Source organism: Mus pahari (genome assembly GCF_900095145.1).
Source record: "Mus pahari chromosome 4 unlocalized genomic scaffold, PAHARI_EIJ_v1.1 4_unlocalized, whole genome shotgun sequence".
Classification (NCBI taxonomy): domain Eukaryota; kingdom Metazoa; phylum Chordata; class Mammalia; order Rodentia; family Muridae; genus Mus; species Mus pahari.
The window spans coordinates 92,654-114,209 of NW_018391601.1; the positions used below are offsets into that span (position 1 = coordinate 92,654).

The 21,556-nt window shown below is 40.3% G+C and overlaps 1 protein-coding gene across 2 annotated transcripts in view; it reads left to right on the top strand.

Moving 5' to 3' along the window:
- Positions 1 to 8,951: 8,951 nt before the first annotated feature.
- Positions 8,952 to 21,556, top strand: part of LOC110314594 (E3 ubiquitin-protein ligase RNF13) — a 65,687-nt gene continuing 53,082 nt past the window's right edge. For both annotated transcript variants that reach the window (XR_002380178.2, XM_021188867.2), the window contains exon 1: positions 8,952 to 9,095. The gene's annotated coding sequence lies outside the window, so the exon portion shown is untranslated. The remainder of the gene's footprint in view (positions 9,096 to 21,556) is intronic.

Below are 21,556 nucleotides of genomic sequence, written 5' to 3' on the forward strand. Positions count from 1 at the left end.
GATTAAAGGTGTGTGACACCATGCCAGGCTCTGTATTTCTTTAAGGGAGTTATTTATGTCCTCCTTATAGTCCTCCATCATCATAATGAGAAGTGACTTTGGATCCATATCTTGGTGTGATGATATATTCAGGACTTGCTATGGTGGGAGGGTTGGGTTCTGATGATGCCAAGTATCCTTGCTTTCTGTGGCTTCTGTTTTTACACTTGCCTCCCGCCATCTGATTATCTCAAGTGCTCCCTGCCCTCAATATATCTGATTAGAACCTGTCCTTCCTGTATTCCCGGTTGAGTCAGAATTCCCCAGAGTCCAGCTTTCTCTGTGATCCTGTGATTCCAGGATCCTCTGATCCTGAAATTCTGGGTGTCAGAGTTCTTGGCTGTCAAGCTTCCTCTGAGACCCTGAGATCCTGGTGTGACCAAGCTCCTGGGATCCTGGGATCCTAAGATCCTGGGCATGTTAGAGTGCCTGGAAGTGGTACCGCCTCTGGGGACTGTGGTGCTGTCCACTGAGTTCGAAACCAAGGTAGACCAGTGCTGACTGGAAGGAACTCAAGTGGCTGGTCGGGCGGGGCTCCCGTGTCCCTGTTCCTGCTAGCCCTAGGTAATCCCAGTTGTATTGGACCAGATGTTGTGTTCCACTCACCAGTGATCCTAAGATCCTGGTCTGCTAGGGCACCTTGGGGGTGAAGAGTCCTCTGGCTACCGTGGGATGGTCTGCCAAGTTCATGCCCAAGGTGACCTGGAGCTGGCGCTGACCACAAGGCATTTTTGGTTTTCAAGACAGGGTTTCTCTGTAAGCCCTGGCTGTCCTGGAACTCACTCTGTAGACCAGGCTGGCCTCGAACTCAGAAATCTGCCTGCCTCTGGCTCCCAAGTGCTGGAATTAAAGGCATGCACCACCACTGCCCAGAGAAGGTATATTCTTTTTTGTTTGGGTGAAATGTTCTGTAGATATGTTAGGTCCATTTGAGTCATGGAATCTGTTAGCTCCATTATTTCTCTGATTAGTTTCTGTCTGAATGGCCTACCCAATGGTGAGAGTGTGGTGTTGAACTTTCCCACTATTAATGTATGGGGGTTGATGTGTGATTTAAACTTTACTATTGTTTCTTTTACAAATGTCGGTGCCCTTACATGTGGGGCTTAGATATTCAGAATTGATATGTAATGTTGGTGGATTTTTTTTAATTTGGTAAATATGAAGTATCCTTCCCCACCCCTTTTGATTAATTTTGGTAGAAAGTCTATTTTGTTAGATATTAGAATGGCTATATCAGGTTGCTTCTTGGATGGATCCATTTGCTTGGAAAATCTTTTTACTCGAGATACTGTCTATTATTGGTGTTGATGTTTGCTTTTCTGTATGCAGCAGGATGGATCCTGTTTTCACATCCATTCTCTTAGCCTGTGTCTTTCTATTGGGGCATTGAATCCCCTGATGTTGAGAGATATTAATGAACAATGACTTTTAATTCCTCTTATTTTGATAGTGGTGGTTGAAGCTGTGTGTGTGTGAGTGTATGTGTGTGTGTTTATTTCCTGTGTTTTCTTAGGTGGAGTTAACCTCCTTGAGTTGGAATTTCTCCTTCTTTTATTTTGTGTAGGCCTGGATTTGAGGATAAATTTTGTTTAAATTTGTTTTTGTTGTGTAGTATCTTGTTTTCTCCATGTATGGTAATTGAAAGTTTTCCTTGGTATAGTAGTCTGGGCTGACATCTGTGTTTTCTTAAAATCTGTAAGACATCTCTCTAGCCCTTTCTAAAAGCTTTAGATTCTCTGTTGAAATGTTAGCTGCAATTCTAATAAGTATGCCTTTATATGTTCCTTGGCCTTTTTTCCTTGCAGCTTTTATTATTTTTTCTTTTGTACACTTAGTGTTTTGGTTATTATATGGTGGTGGTGGGGATTTTCTTTTCTAGTCCAATCTATTTGGTGTTCTCCAAGCTTCTTGTATGTTTATAATGTAATCTCCTTCTTTATGCTAGAGAAATTTTCTTCTATGATTTTGTTGAAAATATTTTCTGGGCCCTTGAGGTGGAATCCTCTGCTTCTTATATTTATATCATTCTTTTTTTTTTTTTTTAGATTTATTTATTTATTATATGTACATACACTGTAGCTGTCTTCAGACACTCCATAAGAGGGCATCAGATCTCATTACGGATGGTTGTGAGCCACCATGTGGTTGNTCTCATTACGGATGGTTGTGAGCCACCATGTGGTTGCTGGGATTTGAACTCAGGACCTTCAGAAGAGCAGTCGGTGCTCTTACCTACTGAGCCATCTCACCAGCCCTATTTATATCATTCTTAGGTTTGGTATTTTCATAGTGTCATGTTTTCTGGATATTTTGTGTCAGGACTTTTTAGATTTGACATTTTCTTTGGCTAATATATCAATTTCTTCTATCTTATCTTCTATGACTGAGATATCTCTTCTATCTCTTGTATCTTGTGGTGGTGCTTGCATCTGTAGTTCCTGTTCTCTTTTCTAGGTTTTCCATCCCCAGGATTCCCTCAATTTGTGTTTTCTTTATTGCTTCTATTTCCATTTTCAGGTTTTGAACAGTTTTATTCATTTTCTTTACCTCTTTGATGGTATTTTCATGTCTTTCTTTCCCTCTTTCTTTCTTTCTTTCTTTCTTTCTTTCTTTCTTTCTTTCTTTCTTTCTTTCTTTCTTTCTTGTTTTTCGAGACAGGGTTTCTCTGTGTAGCCTTGGCTGTCCTGGAACTCACTTTGTAGACCAGACTCACCTGGAACTCAGAAATCCACCTGCCTCTGCCTCCCAAGTGCTGGGATTAAAGGTGTGTGCTACCACGCCCGGCTTCATGTATTTCTTTATGAAATTATTAATTTCCTTTTTTAAGGCCTCTATTATCTTCATAAGCTTGGATTTAAGGTCATTTTTCTTGTGCTTAAGTGGTGTTGGAATATCTAGGGCTTGCTGTATTAGGATAGCCAGACTCTGGTAGTGCCATATTGCCATAGCTGTTGTTGATTTTGTTCTTATGCTGGTCTCTACCCTTCCAATATATATATATATATATATATATATATATATATATATATATATATATATATATATATATATATATATATATGTTTAAGGACTGGCTTCTGAGTTTATCTTTGTTAAATGGGTGGGTTTTTTTTTCAATCCTCCCTCTTTGTTTTCTGTTTCTTCTCTGATCTTCTAGCCTGAGTGGCCTGGGCTTCTGGTGACTAGTAATGTCTCCACTGGGGATTTCGTAGCCTGTGTGATCTCTGGGGTTTGTGGTGCTAATGTTGCCTCTTGGGTCCCTAGAACTGGCATAGTCTCCAGGAAAGCAAAGATTTGTGGGCCATAGTATGGAACTTCGGATAGGGTGCTGTTTATAGCTGTTGTGTGCACTTTAAGGGGAGTTGGTAGGTATAGGGCATAGAGAGTGGTCTTACCTGGTGTTCCTGGTGCTAGTGTGACTTCTGGGAAATAAGGTTAAGTGGTGGGCAAGAAAATGGAGCCCAGGGTCTGGAATGTAGTTTATAGCTGTTGGTTGTGCTTTAAGGACAGATGGCATGCACAGGGCAGAAAGCAGGATCTTACCTGGGTCCAGGGTGCTTCGTGCTAAAATCTATTTCTTTGCTTTTTTATTTATTTTGTGATTTTATTGTGTGGTTCTCAAGTGTGAACCACAAGTTCACACTGTAGACAACAATATGGTGTCACAGTTTCAAAATGCTAGACACCCATGAAAGTGAAGTTCAAATCTACTCTCTCCTCCCAATCCACTATTGAAAGTGGGTATTGAAGTATACTATTGTATCAGTATTTTTTTTTACCTGCAGCTAAATTAATTATTTCTTTGACATGTTTCTATTTTAATGTTGGGTGCATAAATTTAGAGTTGTTATTTCACATTAATTAACTTTTTGCCTTTTAAATGATATGTTTATTTTGCTTTCTTCTGTTTCTACATGCACGCACTCTTTTTGTTTCTTAACATGCAGCATCTAAAGAAATAACCAGAGCCTGATATATTCTGGACTGAGTTTTAACTCATGACACAGCCACATTTTCTTGTGGGAGATGGCCCTTCTTAGCCAGATTAGTTTATAGAGGCTTTGCATAAGGCTACTTTGGCTAAAAGATTTGCTGCAGCCTTGATATTGGGGATCTCAGCCTTAATAGGTGTGATTTCTAGTTTTGCGGTATACACTACATCCTTAGTTAAAGAAATTCAGACAGCACATCATGTAGATCAGATGTCCAAAAAATGCATCAACAGCATTCATGATTCAGGAAAATATTAACAGGGGACTTCAGGATAGGCTTAATGCTTTAGAGGAAGCAGCTCTATTTATGGGAAATCGAATTCAAAATATTAAGACCAGGCTCTCAGTGCAATGCCATTCATTGGTCCATTGGGTTTGTGTAACCTCCTTCGAATAAAATACCTTTGAACACAGCTGGTCTAAAATTCAGTCTCATTTAAAGGGACTTTGGAGCAATTCTATTTTGGCCTTGGATATGGATTCCCTACACCATAAGATCATAGATATTAATACTTCTAGAGTGGGATCCACTTGTATTGAGGAAGTGTCTCCAGCCTTTGCCTCTTCTGTGCATGAGCTCACTTCTTCTCTGCTGTGCCTGAGCTCACTTCTTCTCTGCTGTGCATGAGCTCACTTCTCTGCTGCGCACGAGTTCACTTCTTCTCTGCTGTGCATGAGCTCACTTCTCTGCTGTGCATGAGTTCACTTCTTCTCTGCTGTGCATGAGTTCACTTCTTCTCTGCTGTGCATGAGTTCACTTCTCTGCTGTGCATGAGTTCACTTCTTCTCTGCTGTGCATGAGTTCACTTCTTCTCTGCTGTGCATGAGCTCACTTCTTCTCTGCTGTGCATGAGCTCACTTCTTCTCTGCTGTGCATGAGCTCACTTCTTCTCTGCTGTGCATGCGTTCACTTCCTCTTCTTCTTCCTAGATGACTGTGCTGATAGATGGAAGAACCACAGGAGGTTTATTCTGCCTGGTTTTGTTTTTCCTCCCAGTCTGCATCAAGCAAGTAACCGCTTAGTAATTGCACTCACCATAGATGTTCTCACCCTTAAATTAAAACAGAAAGGGGAGATGCTGAACCTTGGTGGGGACAGAGTGACATGGTTCCTGTCCTGGGACAGCCTGACCCCGACCCCCACCTTGCCAGGTGAGCTTCCACAAGTGTTGATGGCTGCTGTGGGCTTAAGTCCTGTTTGTACATATTTCACATTCCTCTGAGAAATGTCCTCACTGTTAACATTAATGACTCCATGATAATCTTACAGCAGGAGTCCAGGTGTCGAAGGTGTGGCCAATGTCTCAGCAAAATGGTAAACACTGGAAGCTTCAGAACAGCCCTCAGGGCTATGGGAAAGAGGTCTAGATTGAGTTCAAAATATATCATTTCCCAACTATCCAAAATATTCATATAATTCATAATACAAATTATGAGGGGTTTCATGAATCTAAAGGACAAAGGAATACCGTGAGCCAGCTTGTCAGGATACAAATGCAGGCAGAGTTCAAGGTCAGCCTAGAACAGAGAATGCTTAGGCTCACGTGTGGTAGAAAGGGTAATTTCAGGGCAGGGTCCCACCCAACTAGTTTATCTTCTGTGTTTAACAAAGGCAGACAGATCTCTGAATTCTTTTGCAATATTAAGGAAAAAAATGTATGATGTATGCTTGTTGCCCCTTAAGAATTGAAGGGCTGGGGCCACTGATGGCGATTCATAAGCTAATCAAAAGGAATCCTGGAATAAATAACTGACTTGATATGTAAATAAAAAACTGGGCTTTTGGTCTGCATGAGATGAATTAGCAAAAAGTGATAGAAGTCTTTAGAATATTTTCTCTATCAAGAGCTGAGCAGTCTGGAGCTCCCTGGAGAGCAACACAGCTCTTCAGAAATTTTTCTTAACAGGATTCCTGACTTAGTTGGAAGATCCAATAATTTTTATAGCAGCTTTTCTGAATTTGGTTAGAAAACCCATGAGCTATCCAGATAGCATTTAGAATTTTTACAAGCAGAGAGAGCTGTCTCAACCAGAGAGTTTTTAGAATGTAAGAAAAAGCTGTTTACACACACACACACACACACACACACACACACACACACACACACACACGGGGTGGGGAGGAGGAGAGGGAGGGGTGAGGGAGGGGGAGAGGAAGGGGAGAGAAGGGCAGGGGAGGGGAGGGGGAGAAGGAGAGGGAGGAGTCAGAGACAGAGAGACACAGACAGAGAGAGACAGAGAGACACAGACACACAGACATGCACACACAGAGATAGAGAGATCTGAAATCCAGCCAGCTTGGACCCATGTTCTTTTACATTGCTCCCAGGCACCCTTCTCTCAGAACTCCTCTCCATGCCAAGGCTTGTCCTTGGCATCTCTCTCTCTTCACACACACACACACACACACACACACACACACACACATACACACACACACACACAAATGAAAATAAGAGGGTTATTTGATGGCTATATTTGGTTCTCAACTTGACCGCATCTAGAGTTAACTAAAATCCCCAAATGGAGGGCACACTTGTGAAGAACTTTTGCTTAATTTGAAGTATGAAGATACACTTCTAATCCAGAACTTTGAGGTCGGAAGACAAGCCTTTACTCAAGATCTTTTAGTTGGGAAGATACATCGCTAATCCAGATCTGTTGAGGTGGGAAGACCCTCCTCTTATCTGGGCCACACCTTCTGCTTGAAGCCTCTGGAAGGACATGGAAGAGGGAAGCTTTTGCCTTTTGCCTGCTTGCTCTCACCTTGCTAGTGAGTCCATTCCTACACTGGCATTAGAGCCTACTTAGGGATCCCAGTGTATACTGAAGCCCAGTTGAGCCTACTGGATTCTTGGACTTTCTATTCATAGCCAGCCATTATTGGATTAGCTAGACAGCAGCCTTTATATCATTCTAATAAATCCCACATATATTGCTATATTCATATATATATATTCATTCTATAAGTTCTGTCACTTTAGAGAGGCTAATAAACCCTTGAAACCAAAAGCCCAACTAAACACTCCTTTATAAGTTGCCTTGGTTATGATATACTGTCACAGTAAATAAGACAGTCTTATGTTTCCTAGGCTGGCTTTGAAGTTGCTATAAAGCTAAAGAGGCCCTGCAACTTCAGATCCTCCTGAGTGTTGACATTTTAGGCCTGTCCCATCACATCCAGATGATTTGATTTTAGGAGGGAATAATTAGTGGTTTTTTTGTCTTATCATCATATACTCTATTAAACTTTTCATACTCTTGAAAAAACACAATTGAAAATATTATTTTCCACTCTATCTTCTAATTTGTCTTCATTCAATACATGTGATATATATATATATATATATATATATATATATATATATATATATATATATATCACCATTAGTCTGCCCAAGTGCGACACAAATATATTAACTTGCTTATTTCTGAGAGAACTATATATTTACCATGGTTTACAGAGCAGACTGAATACAGAAGCAAAATGTTCTCTTCTTAAGAGTCTCTATTTAAGGGATTAACAACTGGTTTTATTTTTTTGTCCTTTTTAAAAAAACTTTTATATTATGGAAGAAATCTGATTTAACATAGAAAACCATTTTGAGGGAATTTAATTAAAAATGCATCAAAAGATATAGCACCTCTATGTGTAGTACTTACTCTAGCCTTCATAACAATATTCCCAATCTCTACCTTCATGACTTTCGTCAAAGCACAGTTATGTAGTTGTGAATGTCTTCTTCCCAATACACGAAAAAATACATTAACTATACAATTGTGGGTTACGCAGCTGAAAATGTTTTTGATGGTCTTTATTTTCTGATTTGATTCTTTTTTTGTTCCCTCCCTTTTCTGTAACCCAGAGTCTAGTGCTTGCTAGGTAAGTGCTCTGGGTGCCGACTGTGAACTCAATCTTCAATCCCTTACATTTGTTTTTGTTTTTTTTTAATAGCTTGAGTGTTATTTAGAGTAGATTCTAGTTTAAAAGGCACAAGGAAAAAGAACAGGAAATCTTTCTATTCCTGTTCCCCACCTACTTAGGGCTCCTGAAGCAAAGGAGGCTATAAACAACTCATATTCCTGTAATAACTCCCCCCCCCCCAACCAAAATCCAAGCATGTTAATTAAATGTTTGATGCCAGTATGGGCCTCAGAGATGCCTTATTAGGGCCAGTACAAGTATGGCATGTCAGAATCTTTGCATCAAACCGCATTAAAAACAAAAGGCAGTAGTTTAGGAGCTGTTAAGGTTGATGGTCCTATAGGTCATTTCAATCCAAGAACTCTGCCTTTTCAGACTAGGGGGAGAAAAAAGTATGAGAACTCAAGGGATGAGATTTTCGTTCCTCAAAAGGTGACAAGGTTTTTGGAAGGCTGTTTTGAGGACTGAATCCCGTGGTTGGACTTTGGCTAGTCAAGCAGTGAGCTGATCAGCCCGGCTCCCTGCCAGACCTCGTGGTTCGTGCCTAGACCTCGGGCGGCTAGCTCTAACCAGACCTGGATTCCAGCGCAAGGCGTCACCCGGCGTTCCCGGCCCTCATAGGCCTTCCCCCCCCCCGGGAGGGTGCAAGACACTTCGCGGCTCTCCGGCCTCGGATCGGTGCGGGCCACTCAGACACACAGCCTCCGCTAGGGCCTCGCTCTGCAAGCCAATCAAATGCCGACCAGGCTGGGGCAGTCCAGAGTGGCTTCTCCACCGCACCCAGGGCTTCCAAAAGCCGTCCCTCCGTCATCTTCCCGTTCCTAATAGGAATGATGGATCACGCGGCTCAGAACGACACTCAAAAACTGGGCAGTTCTCCCAATCCAGCAGAGGCAGGCGGCGCGACTCCGCGAGAGGGGCGGGGCCGTGACGGGCAACGTCACAGCCCAATAAAACTTCTTTACCTCCGAGTGTGGGCCAATGAGGCGTGGGAGGCGGGACTTCCGCCCGCCCGCTGTTGTGGTCCCTTCTCCGACTCGCTTGGGTAGGGGCTCAGTGCAGCTACTCAGTCATGAAGTCCGGGTAGCGACTTCTCTTGGGTGGCCGTGAGCCTAGGTTCCCGGGCCGGACTTCAGGTAAGAGCCAGCGTGGCTCCGCAGCGGTAGGCGGGGGTTGTCGGGCCTGGCCGGGAGAACACACCCACTCCGGCCTGGGTGCGGTAGCCCGCGGTGGGGACCGTCGGGCTCCTCGGCTAAGTGCTGTGACAGCACAGGCCCGTGCGGGCGACGAGTCCTTAGCACCCCATCCTGAGGGCTCGTAGGTCTGAAGTTGTCGGGCTATGGATTTTGCTTCCCACGGTCCCTTCCAGAGGTCCCCGTGGCCTGGAAAGATACTTGGAAGACTTCTCTTGGTCCGGGACTTGCCTGTTTTTCTCTTGGTCCAGGACTCGGGCTGTTTGGTCTTTAAAAAGAAGAAGAAAATCTCATCGCTCACTTCCTTCCTTTTCTCACCCACTCCCCTTTCCTTCCGGAAAAGCTCAGCTTACAGGCTTGGACGTGACCTTGTGAGGGCCACACACCGCTTTTTTTTTTTTTTTTTTCCTTTCCACCCAGTGTTGGAAGTCCGAACTTTTTTGCTAGGACGCTTATTGAATTGATCTGTCCCTGAGATGGAAACAACGTTGGTAGCCTCTGCTGTATGTTCTCTGCTTGCTTACGGTCAGTTGCCCTATTTTCTTCTAATCTGGCAGTAGTTAGTTTCCATAACTCCCATTTTATCCTCAATTTCAGCACCGTGGGCAGCTGCTATGGGCTGATGTCTGCCCCAAACCTGCCTGGGTGATACTGCTTGCTGCCAGTGATGCAGCAGTTCCAGTGGAAACTGCGTTCCTTTCAGCAGCGCTGAGAACACAGCTGCCCTTTCTGATACAATACAGTAAAGTGGCCGTGCCTCCCAAAAGCCGGTAGAGACAGGCTATTTAAAGATTTATGGAAGAACTTTTGAGAGTTTAATTGGCTACAGGGTCATTATTTATTTATTTGAGACATGGTCCTTACATGTAGCCCAGACTGACCTCAAACTTCCATTCTTTTGCCTCAGCTTACCCAGTACCAGAATTACTGGCCATCAAGCCTTGTTTAAAGACAGTTTGTTTTTTTTTGTTTTGTTTTGTTTTTTTGTTTTTTTTTCGAGACAGGGTTTCTCTGTATAGCCCTAGCTGTCCTGGAACTCACTTTGTAGACCAGGCTGTCCTCGAACTCAGAAGAACTCAGAAATCCGCCTGCCTCTGCCTCCCAAGTGCTGGGATTAAAGGTGTGCGCCACCACACCCGGCTAAAGACAGTTTTTAATGGGTCAAAAAGAATTCCATTTCAAAGGACTGTGGTCGTTAAATAGGAGTTGAGTGTGGAGGGCCACAGGGATTCGTTAATAGACTTTTTCCTCCTTTTTGTAATCTATGGCCATAGAGTCAATTTCAGGGACAGTTTTTTTTTTTTTTTTTTTTTTTTTTTTAAATGTGGGTCAAGAGGAAGATATAAAGTGTATTATTGTAGATCTAGGCCAAAAGCAGAGCAAAGCAAAACAAACCAAAAAACTGTTTCCAAAGAGTTTCAAATCTGGGAATCAGACTAGTCTTAAACGCTCCAGTGTTGGGTGACATCAGTCAATATGGAAGCTCCAGTGTTGGGTGACATCAGTCAATATGGAAAGGGCTTGTGAGATGTTTGGTGAGTGGTAGAGCTTGCCCTGCAATCCTAATGATCTGGATTAGATTTCCAGAACCCATGTAGAGGAGGAAGGGGAGAACTGACTGCACAAAACTGTCCTCTGCTCTCCACATGAACCTTGTGGTAGATGTCTTACCTCCCACGTCTCTCTCTCTCTCACACACACAATAAGTGAAAAAGTTAAAAAAAAATGAAAAAAAGGGTGAAGTTGTGAAGATTAAGTGAAATAAAATGTCTGTATCATAGTTACGCTTCCTTGAATTGATTGTATAGAACTACAGTCTTTGTATAGGGAATGTTAGTTGTCTTAGTCGTATGTGTATGTTTTCCTCTGCCTTACGTGAAGGCAAAATGGTGTCTTGAGGTGCAGTGGAAGTAATGTGTGTAAAGGCCATGCTTAGGGAAGTGGAATATGGGAGGATTTGGGGCTAACTACTCATTTATCCTTGCTATTTCTGTAAGGATTTTAGAGGAGCCTAGCTTCTTGCTAGCTTGCAGCTTACTCCCTCTGATGTTTCTGCATCTGAGGCTGACAGAGTTTAAATCAGCTTTCAGGCACTAAGTTCAGCAAAGTGAGGGTAGAGTAGGTGTTTGCCCCTTGGGGTAGGTTTATAGAGTTGAGCAAGACATTTTATGTTTTGTAGTTTTTTATCAAGACTGTATTAACTGGCTTGATACAATCATATGATATGCTTATGTCATGTTAGCATTAACTAAAAATAGTTGGCTTTTAAAATATAACATGACTTTGGGCATTTTGAAATTAGGAAGTAATAATGTATAGCTGAAAGCAAAATGCGTAAGTCAAAGTAGTGATTTCCACTGTTTGACTTGTTAGTACTGTATTGGGCTGCATACTGTGGTTTCCTGTGGCATAAAAAAGGGAAGGCAGTTAGAAACCACTGTTTTGTTTCTCAGAAGAAACAGGATTAATAGACATGTGAATTCACTTTAATAAAACAGGTTGGTGAATAATGGTTCTAAAATCATATATTCTGTAGATAATTATTGAACACATGAAACAGAAAACTAAGGTTTTTATGAAGATGTTGCACTGCACAAAAATTGACTTGTGAAGAATGAAAGTATGTGATTGCTGTTGTCAAAATTTATATGTCATAGTATACAAATAACAAAACATAATAGCTAATTTTATTAGCTATGGGTCAAATAGGTTTCTGATTACTTTGTATGATCACATTCAATTCTCAAATTCATTAGTATGGCAGATAATAGTACAATTATGACTTCAAATTAATTTTTTTGTATGTGTATACACATATACTCACAGTACATATGTTGAGGACAGCTTGTGGGAGTTGCTTCTCTCCTATGATGTGGGATCCAGGGATGAATCTCAAGTCTTCATGTTTTGTAGTGAATGTCTTTACCCTCTGAGCCATCCATCTTACTGCCCAGATATATTTTTAACAATAAAAATTATTATTATTATTATTATTATTATTATTATTATTAGGTGGGGGAACTTTCATTATGTAGACTTGGCTTGCCATCAGACTAGCAGCAAATCAGAGGAAGAGACTGTCTCAAGGAAATAGTGTCGACTTGTAGACTAATAAAAGGCACCCTATCTCTCTCTCTGGCCTTTTCAAGTATACGTGCATGTGTAATATACATGCATATATTACACACATGAGAAGACCTCCCTCTCCCCTGTAAAATACTATCGGGTGTTTTTGAGTTTTTACTTGTTGCTGACTTTGGGAAGCTTATCTCTTTGCACTGAGGGTGCGGCTATGTGCATGAATGTTAGTAAATGGAGGAGGCTGGGAGACAACAGTCCCTACCAGGACACGGCCAGGCCAGAGCGGCAGTGTAGAGGAAGGGAAGTCAGAGAACAGTTGCCAAGGTTGCATACAGGCTGATGAATATAAACAGTACTGACTGTGGAGATCCTTATATGCTAGGTTAAGAATTTTGCATGTGATTTTTAGTTGAGACAAATCCCTCATTTATAAACATTAGTTTGGGATCAGAGGTACAGTAGAGAAGTTGAAGCCTGGAGGTGGGAGTTCCATAGAGTGGAGACAAATGTCAAGATTTTAATGAAGGATAGGCTTGAAACAGTTAAAAAAGCATTGGTAATTCACATGGCCGGGGGCATGTCAGTTCTGGTGAGGGGGTATTGATGCTATTAATGTAAATAAGGGATATTGCTATGAACAAATTTTAGTGTACTGATATTTAGGAAGAAACTGAATGGTGGAACTTGAGAAGGTATTCAGTGTGTGTAAAGCTAAAATGGATATCATTAGCTCTGTCTTCCATGAACAGAGGAGTGACGGTGCTCACACCATGGGTAATTAGTCGGAACTGCCATTCCCATTTGGGTCACTGCACTGACTCAACTCCTGATTTCCTCAGAACTGAGCCTTCCCCATGTAGTGAGAATGCACTGATTGTTTTCCCTGTATCCTATTTTGTGTTTGGGGGTAGGGGTGGGGCAACAGGAGGGAAAGGAGTGGGAAGGAAAAGTTGTGTAAACATACAAGCTCCTCCCATTTCTTAAGAATAGTAAATTGGAGACTAGAGATTCTCACATCAAAAATGCTGAAAGATGTCTTGACTTTTGTTTTCTGAAAGGTGGTTAAACACGTAGGTGTTCAGCGACATTTCCACGTTAAATATTATATCTTTGTTAACTTGACTTGATTATAGCAAAACCTTTGTTCAGAGATGGGATGGGACTTTGGGGGATGTCAAAGAGGGTGCACAGCTGGAAAGAGTGTGCTGTTTCTACCCAAGTTTGCATGGAAGGCAACCTGGGATAGTGGGCAGAATGAAGATCTGATAACATCCTATTGCTTTCCATTCTCTGGCTTCAGTTTTCCCATTCTGTGAAATGACGATGGCAACAGTATTGATTTGGAGTTGTTTTGAAAATTAGTTAATGTATGAAAACTGGTAGTCAGTTAGAGAGATGTTTGTGCTATCATTATAACCTTAGCTAATGGGACTTGTGGGAAGACAGAAGGATCAATGTCTAAAAGCCCTCTTTACCATCAAAAAGATCTCGGGACTAAGTTATAGGTGGACCTATAGATTTCTTTCTTTAGCAGATCTTTTTAGGACTTATGTACAGTTGCTTGATTTTCAGTTATGCAGTGAAGTTTGTCACTGAATTATATTTAGTTTTCTGCTGTCATGTTAGGCCTGAGTAACTGGCCAGTCAAACAGAAATGTGCTTATTGGTGAGCATGGTGAGAGAGCAGAAGGTTTGCATGTATGCTATCTCAGTAAAAGACATTACTTGAATTCTGCTGCTTGCATTTTTTTTCTTTATTTTCCCCCAGAATTTTTTTACTTAACAAATATTTACTCAGTACCTGCTTTGTCCTGTAATGCTCTAGGCATTAAGTGATCATCACTTAACTGAAGGGACAGAAATCCTTGTCCTTCCAAAGCTTGCCTTTTTGTGGGAGAAATGGGTACCTTTTTAATAATGGTAATTAGGTGGTTTTGTACTGCATGTTCAAATTATACTACATAGACAAGAATAACAATGCCAGGCCCCAGTTGGTTGAGTAGAACACTTTGAAGGAGGGGATCCTTATGTTTCTCTTTTCTCTTCCCTCCCTGTACAGTGGCTTACCCTTTGAACAGTGCCAAATGTAATGCATATGTGGAAAGTTAATTTGTTGTCTCCAAATTGACTTTTTAAAAAATCTCGTCTTAGACAAAACACTTAAAATCAGAAAGCTCTTAATGTACAGCAAATGTAGGTGTGCATTAAAAGATTATCATAGGCATGAAGAGGTTGTGCCAAGGCAGGGACCAGGTTTGGAAGGAAATTTGTACTGTGGTAAGAATTAAGGACCATGTGTTCACTAGATGAATAGAGAGAGGGGAGCTGTGAATAGTATTTCCTGCTGATGTAGGTAGGAGACCAGTGGAAATAAGGTTTTTGTTTTTTACAAAAACATCAACATTAAGGGAATTTGGGTCTTATTGTTCATTCACTAACAATAACAATTTCTTACCTCTCAAGTTAATTTTTTCACTGATGATGCAACTGGAATTTTTCAGCATAAAGATCAGCTTTTGAGATGTCTTACAAAAATGCTGCATTAATATTTTGCTTTACTAGCATAGATAAAATAGAGCTGATTGTAAACTTTTATTAAATACAAAACAAGCTAGATAACTGCTTTTGGTTAACAAAATAGGTTGAAGACTAGATTTCTACAAAATCAATATCGTGTTTTGAAGCTATTTACTAATGACCTCTGTGTACCTTTTAAAAACATAGTACAATGTAGTTACTATATAATTGCCAGCTCTTTCATACAGAGGAAAATGAGCTGTAGTACTTTAGTCATAGTAATCACCCTTTTATGTTTATTCAATAGTCACTTTTGTCATTTCTTCATATGAGATGCTAGACATGTAGAATCAGAACATGTCAGTCCGTAATTTGAAGAAGTGTAAAGAAAAAGGGTCCTTAGCATGATGAGGTTCGTCTGGTCAGCTTCTGGTGGTACACACAAAGGGCAGCGTGAAAGGCTGGGGTGGACAGAGTTCATGGATGTAGAGGAGAGCAGAGTATGGGGACAGCAAGGGACTGAGTTAAGTGGATGTGGCACTCCTATGCTGAATCCCAAGCTAGTTAATCTTTTGACATCCATGTGATCTGCTAAGGAATTTTACACAGAAAGTAATATGATCAGGCACTTGCTTTTCCCTCCAGGATATATTAATTATATATAATAATAGTTTTATTATGATATTTCATTCCGGTTTATTAAATGTTTTGAGCATATTCATTTGCTATTATTCTCTTGCTCCCCTCCCATTTTTACTTGTTAAGATAGTTTTATATGTAATTTTGCCGCCTTCTTACAATGTGAGACTAGAAGAAGACATTAATGCTGTTTCAATGATGATCATAGAACTTTAAGAAATCAGTCTTTCAGCCGGGCGTGGTGGTGCACGCCTTTAATCCCAGCATTTGGGAGGCAGAGGCAGGCGGATTCTGAGTTCGAGGCCAGCCTGGTCTACAGAGTGAGTTCCAGGACAGCTAGGGCTACACAGAGAAACCCTGTCTCGAAAAAACAAAACAAAACAAACAAACAAAAAAAGAAATCAGTCTTTTAACTGCTAAGTCTAAGAAACATTGTTAATGTCATGTGTATTTTATTTATTTATTTATTTATTTATTTATTTATTTATTAGGGTGCTGATAATCATGAAACATCACATATTAAAGTATGTAAATATATATATAGCCATATTTGTATTATTAAAAAAACAGCAACTTTTGGGATAATTTTGTTCACTAACATATGAGGACTTCTGGCTGGGTAAAAGAATTTGATCTAGAAAAATTTCTAAGGAAGTTAGAAATGTATAAATGTTTTGTTACTTAAATGTTGTTTAAGTTCAGTGTATATCTACTTAAAGTTTGTAGAAGGAGTGAATTCCACCGGGAAAGAATTTTATTGAGGTAATGAGAGATGAATATTTCTTAATGAAGCACTAAGAGAAAACAAATATTGAATCTTGGCTTTTCTTACATAACACACCTCATTAATGTTAAAGATTATCTGGTTACTGTTCTTGTAATTTCCATGTTTGACCTTTAGAAAGAAAACGCTATATACTTATAAAGTATAAATGCTAATTGATTTTTTTTTGAAAAATGATATTCACCTAGCAAAATTAACCTTTTAGGACTTGGGAAGGTGGTTTTGTGGGGAAGAGCACTTGCCCTGGAACATTTGGACCTGAGTCCACATTTGTAGCATCCATGTAGAGAGCTGAGCAAGGCTGTGAATACCAAGTGGAGACTGCAAGCTTGCTGGCTGGCCATTCTAGTTGAAAAGGCAAATGCTTAGTTCAGTGAGAGAGCCTGTCTCAAGTTACTAAGTCATAGGGTGATAGAGGAACACATTCCATATCCTCTGCTGGCCTCCACATATGTGTGTCCATGTTACATACCAGCACACTAAAATGCATGTACCACTTAAGTACAGCCCCCCCCCCCCATCCCATATACCAAAAAAATCTAGCCATTTAAAGCATAGCAACCCAGTGGCATTTTGTATATTTCCAATGTTGCACATCACCACTTTTGTTTAGTTTTGGAACATTTTTACCACTTCAAAATAAAAATCGTTAACCATTAGCATTTATGTCTCCTGATTTCCTAATATCCTTAGCCATACCGACCTCTAATTGCTTTCTTTCTATGTATTTACTTAGTCTGGGTAATTTATATGGAATCAAATGTTATATGATTGATTATGCCTGGCTGCCTTTACTTAGTGACTTTTTAATAACATGTACAGCACTTTTTACTGCTGTATAATTTTTCTTTATAAACAAACCCAATTTATTTAGTCATTGGCGAATATTTGGGTTGTTTCAGCTCTTTACCTGCTGTGTTTAGTGTTTCTGTTAAATGAGGGTTTGTTTGAGTACCAGTTTTCCTTTCTTTAGGTTTATCCCAAGAGTGAAAATTGCTTATGGTAAGCCCGTGCCTAGGTGTTTGAGCACGTACTTAGCTGTTTTCCTTATCGTCTACAACATTTCTTATACTTACTTTGGCAGTGTGTGTTGCTAATTTCTTCATATTCTTGTAGCATTTCATATTTCTTTTTGTTTGTTTAGTTTTCTGTTTCTTTTAAACCTTCTCTGATACATGTATGTCTGTGGTTTATGCCTGCACATGTGTGTGCATATACATGTAAGAATGATACATGTTTGTGATGCTGGGTCCCTTCCTTAGTTTATTTCTACATCAACTTTTGAGACAGTCTCTTGCTAACATGTAGCTTGCTGGTTCAGCCAGCAAAGTTGGACAGACAGTAAGCTCCACGTCCTCAGCACTGGGTGATAGTTGTGTACCGCCATGACCAACCTTCCAAGTGATGGCTATCTGAACTTAGATCCTCTCATTTGTGTGGCAAGCACTTTATCTGCTGATCGTTCTCCAGCTTCCTGTTTTCTATCAACCAGTCTGTCTGTCTGTCTATCTATCTATCTATCTATCTATCTATCTATCTATCTATCTATCTATCTATCTATCATCTATCTATCTATCTATCTATCATCTATCTATCATCTATCTATCTATCTATCTATCTATCTATCTATCTATCTATCTATCTATCATCTATCTATCTATCATCTATCTATCTAACTNTCTATCTATCTATCTATCTATCTATCATCTATCTATCTATCATCTATCTATCTATCTATCTATCTATCTATCTATCTATCTATCTATCTACCTTTATGAGTAAAGGTAATGATAGATAGATAGGCCCAGAACTAGTTGTGTAGACCAGGTTGGCTTTGAACTAGCAGAGATCTATCAGCTACCCACGGGTTGGAATTAAAGGTATGTGCCACTATGCCCACCCTTCTCCTGTTTTGATTTGTGTTGATCTGCCATGAATGAACTTGAACATCCTTTCATACACTTGCTTGCCATTTGCGTATTTTCTTGAAGGATTATATAAGGTCTTTGTCTTTTACAATTTGTCCTTTTGATATTGAATATTTTAAAAGAGTAGTTTATCGGGCTGAACAGTGGTGGCATACATCTGTCATCCTAGCACACTGGAGGCAGAGGCTGGTGAATCTCTGAGATCAAGGCCAGCTTGGTATACAGAGTGATGTCCAGGACATCCAGGGCTACACAGAAGCCCTGTCTTAAAAAACCAAACCAAACCAAACCAAACCAAACCAAACCAACCCAACCCAACCCAACCCAACCCAACCCAACCCACAAGATCAAACAAAGAGAAAATCCAAGGAGATTTATTTTGTTTTTATTTTTGTGTATCTGTGTGTACATGTTGCTTGTGTGGGCGCCCTTGGAGGCTAGACGAGGGTGTTGGATCCTTTTGAGCTGGAGTCACACTTTGTGTTGAGCAGTCTGAGCTGGGCGCTCTAAACCTGGAACTGAGCCATAGTCTTCTGAAAGAGCAACCAATAGTCTTAATGATTGAGCTATCTGTCAAGCTCCTTTCTGTACTTTGGATATGAGATCTTTATCACATATATGATGTACACATTTTCTTTTGTCCATTTGTGTGGGGCAAAAAAAAAATTTGAGGAAATCTAATCTAAATCTTTTTACTTATGCTTTTGGTACTATTTCTTTTTTTCTTTTTTCTTTTTGGTTTTTCAAGACAGGGTTTCTCTGTATAGTCCTGGCTGTCCTGGAACTCACTTTGTAGACCAGGCTGGCCTCGAACTCAGAAGTTCCCCTGCCTCTGCCTCCTGAGGGCTGGGATCAAAGGCGTGCGCTACCACACCTGGCTTTGGTGCTATTTCTAAGAAGCCATTGTTAACATGAAAACTTCTTATGTCTCTCTATCTCTCTCTGTCTCTGTCTCTCTGTATCTCTCCCTTTCTCCCTTCTTTCCTTCCTCTCCCCCACCCCTTCCAGAGTCTCAGCATATAGTCCTAGTTGGCCTGGAGCTTGCTGTGTAGACCAGACTGGCCTAGAACTCAAGAGAGTTCACCTGCCTCTGCCTCCTAACTTCTGAGACTATAGGTGTCCCATGATACCTGGCCTTTTTTTTTTCCTTTTGAAATCAAATTTAAATATGCAGCATGAGCTATATGGATTTGGGACGTTTTCTACATCCTCCTGAGTGCTGGAATTTACAAGTGTGCACTGCCATATGTGCTTTGATCCTGTACTTACAGGAGTTTTCTCTTATGTTCAGGCCATTGATCCACTTTTCTGTTGTTATTTTGCTGTGGTGTCAGTTTAGGTCAGAGGTATGTGGCAGTCCTCCTAGCTGAAGATGGTATTCTCTGGGCTCTGCATCTTTTAAACAGGCTGTTTGCCTCTATGTAGGTCCATGGGCATACATGTAGATGCGAGGCTCTGCCGCCTTACTCTGTGTACTGCTTACAGAAGCACCATTCAGTTGTGATTATTGTAGCTCTGTGCAAAGGAAATCTTGAAACCCAGAAAATAGCAGGGCTAGAAAAAGATACTATCCCAAGGCACACTTAGTAACCTGCTTCTCACCAAGCTCCTCCTCCTACAATTTCCATCACCTTTCAATATGGCAGCACCAGCTGTGATCAACCTTTCACAATGCAGAGTACTACCCGCCATGCCATCACAGGGAGCTGCCAAGCTAGCTGCCACAGTACCACCCCTTCTACACATGAGCCTGCGAGGGACATTTCTTACTCAAATTCACATTTTGTCCCTGGCTCCCCCTCAGCCACATGTCCATGTCATAGTACAAACTGCGTTTAGTCATCACCAGGAGTCTCTATACTATTCTATAGTCTGACTCATACTCTGAGCCTCAAGCCAGACTGTTAGTTGATAGTATAACATGAAAGTATAACAGATAGTATAACAGAAAGTATAACATGATAGTATAACAGAAATCTCTCCCTCAATCAAGGTTTTTACTTGATGATCCTGTGATGGATGGCAGTATTGCCAAACCTGAGTTGCCTTCATGTTATGTTATGTGTTCAGCTTCTTGATGCTTGGGCGCATACTTTGTTGACCTCAGTGTTACAGGTACTTCATTACATCATCATCTTTATTTTGATTTTTTTTTTTAAGACAAACTCTATTTATTACGTAGCCCTAGCTATCTTAGAACTCCCTGTGTAAACCAGGATGGACTTGAACTCGCAGAGTTCAACCTGCCTCTGTCTTCTGAGTGCTGGGATTAAAGGCAGCACCATCATGCTGGGCCATAAATCTTTATTATTTAATTGCACAGTTTACTTCACAAGAAATAATTTTATCCCTACCAAATACTGAGTAGACTAGTGAACTAAAAGCTTTGTTGCTTGCTCATTTAAAATGTTTTCTATGAAATGTTTTGTATGAAGATACTATACAAATAGAACCCTTAAGTAGGTGGTTGGGGCAGGTTTATTAGGGTTTGTATATAGTTTAGTCTCTAGAATATGCCATATAAATTAATATACTTTAGAAATTTTTTACTTTGAACTATGTAAATAGGTATGAAAAATAAACCAAAAATGATATAAGGACACACCACCCAGAGTTAACATGAATTTTCAGATTATTTTATTGTTTCATAATATTTAAGAATTATTTTATATGTATATGTGTGTGACAGAGTGTACATGTGTACCACATGTGTGCAGCTACCTTCAGAGGACAGAAGAGGGAAGCTGAAGAGGGTTGTGAGCCACCTGACAAGGATGCTGGGATCCAAACCTGGGTCCTCTACACAGTCAACTGCTTTTAACTGCTGAGCCATCCCTTCAGCCCCCATAGTATCCAATGTATGTATACTTATGTATATTTTTAATATATGCACCATACATTTTTCACTTAAAAATATTTTTGCGACAAGACCTCGCTGTTGCCTATGTTGGTCTTGAATTCCATTGAGTAGCTGGGACTACTGATCAAAACACCACACCTGTCTCTAATGGAAACATATAAAAGCAGGGTTTTATTTGTTTTTGGTGGTGCGGGGGATTCAGTGCCTCTTTGAGGCAGGTAGGCAAGTGCTTTCCTACTAAGCCTGGAATAAGACAGTTTTAATGTAAACATCTTAAAACTTTACAAAAGGTAGTAGCATATAGAGGTTTCATTAAGTTAGCATAAAGAGACGTGATATGTGCATTTGTTTTTGTAAATGTTAAGCACCTGATTTTTGTTAGGCACTGTTTACACATCCGAAAAATAAATATTGATGTTCTTGAGAAGTACATATTCTTTCAGCAAATAAGGGCACTAAACAATAACTGATAAGTGGATATTAGTCCAGAAACTTAGAATACCCAAGATACATTTTGCAAANCACAAGAAAACCAAGAAGAAAGACCATCGCGTGGATACTTCATTCCTCCTTAGAATAGGGAACAAAATACCCA